We start from the raw sequence: 6,695 nt of genomic DNA, 5'->3' as shown, positions 1-6,695 counted from the left end.
TGACCAGCAATTCCCCTCCTAGGTATACCCAAGAGAAGTGAAAATGTGCTCACAAAACTTATACCTAGACGTTCACAGCCAGTTATTTAAAAAAATAAAAGATCCAGGCCCACCGGCGTGGCTCAGTTGTTGAGTGTTGACCTATGAACCAGGAGGTCATAGTTCGATTCCTGGTCAGGGCACATGCTCCGGTTGTGGGATCCATCCCCAGCGTGGGGCGTGAAGGAGGCTTCCGATCAATGATTCTCTCTCACCATGGATGTTTCTATCTCTCTCTTCCTCTCCCTTCCTCTCTGAAATCAATAAAAATATATGTTTTAAAAAATGAAGTTAAAACAGCCAGTTATTTACCAGAAAAGTGGATTTATTCAGGAACCGCAGGGGATTGCAATTTGGGACAAACATGCTATAGCAGAAACTATGGGCCAGTCCAGCAGGCAGAGGAGAGGAAGGTCATTTACAGAGAAAAAGGCAGCTGTGAGTGAAAGCCCATTGGAGGAAAGTGAGGTGGCTGCTCCTTGGCCAAGTTGCCATGGTTCCCACTGGCTGGGCTTGTTGGGCGAGGAGAAATTCTTCCTTCCTCCCACGGGGGCCTTCCTCCCGCTGGGTAGTAGGGACACATCTGGCTGGGAATGCAGGGTGTCTTTTCCTGTTGAGTCTGTAACTGAGATTCTTCCCATTGACCTGGAATTATGTGTGAGGGCTCCCCCTTCAGGCCTCCCGACTCCATTTAAATGAGGTTTCTTTTTTTCGTTTTCACAGCAGCATCCTATATAAGAGGCTAATACGCAAATTGTCTCCTCAGGAGTTTGACTGACCGGGAGTTTGACCACTTGATATGACGTGCGCTGACCACCAGGGGGCAGCGCAGAATGAAGGAAGGAGCCGGCCAGCAGCCAGCAGCCAGCAGCCGGCAGCCGGGGGGGGGGGGGAGGAAGCAGCCCTGATGGCTGGCCAGGCCTAGGGACCCTACCCATGCACGAATTTCGTGCACCGGGCCTCTAGTTGTTCATAATAGCCAAAAGCGGGAAGCAGGTAATGTCCGTCAACTGACAAATGGATACACAAACTGTGTGTCTCCACACAACGGAAAATTACTGGGCCATGAGAGGAATGCAGTTGTGACACATGCTACAACATGGGCGAACCTTGGAAACACTTATGCTAAGCGGAAGAAGCCAGTCACAAGAGACTACATATTATATGATCTATTTACATGAAATGTCCAGAATAGGCAAACCTGTGGAGACAGAGAGTAGATCCGTGGTCACCAGGGGCCGGGGGAGCGACTGCTAAAGGGTCCTGGGTTCCTTTTCCAGGCCATGAGGATATTCTAAAGTGGACTGTGTTGATGGGGGCACATATCAGTGACGATACTAAAAACGAATGAAGTGGTTGGGCGTTGTCCCTGTGCACCAAAAGGTTGCCGGCTCGATTCCCGGTCAGGGCACATGCCCAGGTTGTGGGCGCTATCTCCAGTAGGAGGGGGGGAGGGTGCAGGAGGCAGCTGATGTATCTCATATCTCACATCCATGTTTCTCTCCCTCTCCCTTCCTCTCTCTCTAAAAAAAAAAATCAATTAAAATAATTTTTAGCCCTAACCGGTTTGGCTCAGTGGCTAGAGCGTCGGCCTGGGGACTGAGCGGTCCCGGGTTCGATTCCGGTCAAGGGCATGTACCTTGGTTGCGGGCACATCCCCAGTGGGGGGTGTGCAGGAGGCAGCTGATCGATGTCTCTCTCTCATCAATGTTTCTAACTCTCTATCCCTCTCCCTTCCTCTCTGTGAAAAATCAATAAAATATATTTTAAAAAATAAATTAAAAAAATAAAATAAAATATCTTTTAAAAAAACACAAGCTAATAAACTGTACACTCTAAATGGGTGGGTTGTATGGTATGTGAATGATAGATCAATAGAGCTATTAAAATATAACCCGCAAAACCATATATATGGGGGCTGCTCCCGCACACAGCCAGGCCTGCCAAGCAAGGGGTCCGGTTGTGTTCTGGTTGTGATGGGACCCTGAGTCTCAGCCCCTGACCCCTACGTGGAACCTCCCAGCAGGCTGCCAGGAAACCCTGGCTCCGGTAGGTGTGCATGGGGCCTTCCCGGGCCTGCTGCTGCCCTCTGCCTGCCCTTGGGTCCATTCCCTGCGCCAGGCTTCAGCGCCTTCCTAGGGTGGCCAGCGTGGCCAGGGTGGCCAGGGTGGCCAGCGTGGCCGGGCAGCCAGCGTCTCTGTGGCCAATCTCGAGTTTGTGTGCGAGTGAGTGGCGGTGAGGCTGGAGGGGACAGACAGGGCTGGACTTTGGTCTCCACCCTGAAGGCCACAGGCAATCACGGTGCAGTTGGCGTCACCGCCTGCGCTGTCGGGGAACCAGTTCCCAGGCACTGCCCTTGAACAAGCAGACCCCGTGGGACCCACTTTGCCCAGGGAAGGGATGCTGGACTCGAGAGCAGCCAGTGTCCAGAGCAAGCCAGCCTCTGGCCACCCGGTCCTTCCAGCTAAAGCGCCCCACGGGCCTGAAGCCATCCTTCAGGACCCCTGGTCTCCCGCCCCAGCTGGTGGCGCTCAGTGTCCCGGCATCATTTTGGCGCTGTTGGGGTCCATTCCTGGGTATGTGTCTGTCTGCCAAACTGCACCCAGAGTCCTTCTCCACAGGGGGACCCCGCGGCCTCTCCAGAGCGCAGAGGCCGGGCAGGGCGTTATACCGGCGCGCCTGGGGTTCCAGTCCAGTCGTCCCGGCCCGGGCGGGGCCCGTGGGACCGAGCGTGGGCGGGTCGGTTGTGGGCGGGGCCTGGGCGGGGCCTGGGCGGGGCGGGAGCAGGGCCGGGGCGGGGCGGGAGCAGGGCGGAAGGGGCGAGCCGGGCGCCCTCTGCCCCCGCGCGGATCACTCGTTAGTCGCCTTTGAGCCTGGCCTCCTGCCAACGAGAGCTCCCAAGGTTTACAAACGCCGGCTGTTGTGATCTTTACACCCCGCAGGTCCTAGTTCCATCTCCGGTTCCGAGACCGAGAAACTCAAGCACAAGAACGTGGGTGACCCCCGCCCCCCGCGCCCAGCTCCTTCTCCCCCGACGCCCCCGGGAGCCCGCACCCCACAGTGAGCCCTGCACCGGAGCTTTGCACCTGGCCCTATCCGGGTCTCACCTCCGCCCGGTCCCTGTCCTGACCGCCCCCCTTCACCCTGGTTGCAGCCCTGCGTGCCCCTCCCCTTCGGACACAGACACGGACACGGACACGCGGGGCGGCAGGATTTGGAGCCCAGCGGGGAGGGAGCGGCGTGCGCGCCTAGGAGGCCGGTTTCAGGTCCATCGTGGGGCTCAGGGTCCCCGCGGGGGGAGGGTGCAGAGGCCCTGACCTTCCCCGGCGGCAGCGGGGATGGGCTGGCCGCCCGCAGCCCCAGCGGCCAGGGCGGGGCAAGGGCTTTGAAGGTGTCCATTTGGCCTGACTCTGGGGTAGCCAGACGAAGCTCGCGTGGACATGGCCTGGCCGCAGAGCCCAGGTTTCCTCAGGCCTGCGGGACCCATTCGTGGTGGTGAAAACGATGGCGGAGATGCTTTCTTAAAACACCTGGGAGAGAAGCCTGCAGGTTTGTAAAGGAACAGTGACTGCGTTTCCTCGGGGGTGGTACGTCTGTCTGTGGAGGTGAGTGGGTTACAAAAAACTGTGCCGCCACATGCACACCCACCCCCTGGGCCTTCCCTGCGGGTGGGTGCGGAGATTGGGGACAGCAGGGGTGACCGATCAGCCAGGACAGCTCCTGTTCCTGAGACGAGAACAGGAACTGGTGGGAATGTGTGGTGGAGGGAGAGCAGGTGTCTCTTGGGGGAAGACGTCAGGGACCCCCATGCCACCTGGTGTAACAGGCTCCCGCGGACCTGGGCAACAGGGGCCCAGCCTGGGCGAGGGTCTCCCCTGCAGGGGCCTGCAGCCAAAGGGGCGGGAGTGGGGGGCCGGGACCAGCCCAGAGGGAATGCAGGAAGCCGGCCGCCAGCTGGCCCTGCGCTGCCTCCTAGAAGCATCCTCGGTGAGACCTCCGAGTGTCTGGGCCACATGCAGCCATTGGGGCCGGAGGACAGGGGTGCTTGCTCCTGCCTGGGGCATCCCACCTGGGGCCCTCCTAGAGGCTCTGTCATCTGGACCTGCACTGTGGGGGGCCCCCAGGGAAAGGGGTTGGAGGAAGTGGGAAGGGGCCCTGCCCCCGGCTGCCCCAGTTCCTCAGAGGGAAGAGGACCGGTGGGCCAGGCTCCGTGGAGTCGGAGGAGGAAGGGCAGGGAGCAGGGTCCAGGGTCCACGGGGAAGAAGGAGGCTCCCGTGGGCCTCTGCCGAAGTTCTCTGCCCAAGACGGGGCCGGGGGGGAAGTTTGCCAACGGCCGGGTGGCGAGGGCCATGCTGTCTTGGAGGGACTGGCCCCCTGCCCTGTGGTTTCTGCCCAGGGGGTTCCTGGGACCCAGGCTGGGGGGCAAGGCTGACAGAGCCCTGGGCCTGGGCTTCACCTCCCAGCCCGGTTTCTGGCTCGATCCCTCGTGGTCAGCGTGCAGGAAGCAGCGGATTGATGTTTCTCCCTCTCCCTCTCCTTTCCTCTCTCTCTAAAATCAATAAAAATATTTAAAAAACAATAATAACGAGTCCTGGTCTGGCCGCCTGCAGATGCTTCTCTGGGCCACAGCGTGGGGTTCCCGGCGTACCAGTCACAGCCCACCATGGGTCCCCCAACAGAAATGTATCATCCCTGCGGGAACCCACAGCTAACATGTCACCCTTGGGTCCGAACCCACGGCTGCCTGCCCAGGGCTGCACTCCAACGGCACTGGTGCTCCTGCCCCCTGACACTTGGGGTGCTCCTGCCCCCTACCCCCCGCCAGCCGCGCCCTGCTGAGCGCCTGCTCTGTGCCCTCAGCTCTCAGAGCCTGGCGTCACAATGCAGGGGCTCAGGGCAGAAGAGACGTTTCCTGTGGCGTCTGCCTCCTCCTCCATCCTCCGAGCCGTCTCTCCTCTAAGGGAACCCACTCTGGACTGGGGGGGGCGGGGGGGGCGGGGCTGGGTGCTGGAGGGGACCTGGGAAAGCTGAATCCTGGGCTCAGGAAGAGTGAAGGGGGGCAGGGGAGCTAGGGCATTGGGGAGCGCTCGTGTGCCCCCTTCCCTCCCCCGTCACCCCTGGGAGCGGGTGTCCCTCTGAGCCCATCTTCCAGGGGCAACCTCTGCAGGTGAGGGTGCAGGCCCTTGGGAGGGGTGCGCCCTCCACCCTGCGCTGGCTCCTCCCCACTGCCCGCAGCGGGAGGGCGGGGAGGGAGCAGGAAGGTGAGTCCCACGCGGAAGTCAGGTAGGACCCGCCTGGCTACACCGGGCTCCGGGCTCCGTGCTGAGCCACCTCCACTGGTGGAGGGACCGCGAGGGCTGCCAACACGCAGGTGAGTCGGCTGCTCTGGGTCCCGCCTGTGGCCCCTGCAGCAGCTCTGCCCGCCTTACCTGGCGCAGGCCCCGGGGTTCCTGGGACCCAGGCTGGGGTGCAAAGCAGACAGAGCCCTGAGCCTGGGCTTCAACTCCATCCTCCGGCGAGAGGAGGAGGGCGCTTTCCTGGGGTCCCGGCGCCTCCGGGGCGGTGGGGGGGGTCCTAGTGAGTGAGTGGGGCCTAGATGGGCAGGCCTGTCCGCCCCCAGGCCCTGCGTCAGCCTGGGGATCCCCTCCCGTGCCTGGGCAGCTTTGCCCTGTAGCTGGTGCCTGAGGGGAGGGTGCCCTGGCCTCCAGGGTGGGCTGACCTTGGGTTGGCGGGGCCAGGGTAGCCAGCCGGGCCCTCTGCTCCCTGGGGTCCTGCCCAGGCAGAGATGGGTTGTCTGAGGGCGACTGGAGTCTGGTTTGGGGGACAGAGCAGGTGCGTGAGGCGGGAAGGTGGGCAGGAGGACGTCCAGGAGGCACCCTTTCTCCCCGCTGCCCAGGGAGTCTGCAGGGCAGGCCAGCACCTGGGCGGCAGGAGAGGCCCAGCGAGGGAGAGCGAAACCAGCCTCCCTGGGCCACGCAGGGCCCTCCCAGGCGTGGGCTAAGAAGCAGCCTCACTCCGCCTCCGCCCGGCTGCTCGGCCCTCCCAGAGCAGGCGGATCTGTCCCGGGATCCCTCAGAGCAGGCGGATCTGTCCCGGGATCCCTCAGAGCAGGCGGATCTGTCCCGGGATCCCTCAGAGCAGGCGGGTCTGTCCCGGGATCCCTCAGAGCAGGCGGATCTGTCCCCGGATCCCTCAGAGCAGGCGGATCTGTCCCTGGATCCCTCAGAGCAGGCAGGTCTGTCCCGGGATCCCTCAGAGCAGGCGGATCTGTCCCTGGATCCCTCAGAGCAGGCAGGTCTGTCCCGGGATCCCTCAGAGCAGGCGGATCTGTCCCTGGATCCCTCAGAGCAGGCAGGTCTGTCCCGGGATCCCTCAGAGCAGGCGGATCTGTCCCGGGATCCCTCGGGAACACCCAGGCTCCCCCGCTGCCCTCCCTCTGTGCAGTCAGGCCCCTGCTGGGGTGGGGGAGCGGCTTGGGGCTGGCTTCAGGTGGGTGGGAGCGGCAGCACCTGGCTTGGCGGAGGTGAGAGAATTAACCCTTTGAAGGGCAGGTGCAGACCCAGGCAGCCATGCTCAGCGGCCCAGCCCCCCAGCCCCCAGCTGGATCTAAGCCCACGCTCCCCCTGCCCAGACCCCTCCCGGGGCTCCCCGCACCT

The sequence above is a fragment of the Plecotus auritus genome (genome assembly GCF_963455305.1).
Source record: "Plecotus auritus genome assembly, chromosome: 9".
NCBI lineage: Eukaryota > Metazoa > Chordata > Mammalia > Chiroptera > Vespertilionidae > Plecotus > Plecotus auritus.
The sequence above is the reverse complement of the archived record's forward strand: the minus strand, read 5'-3'. Positions refer to the sequence as shown.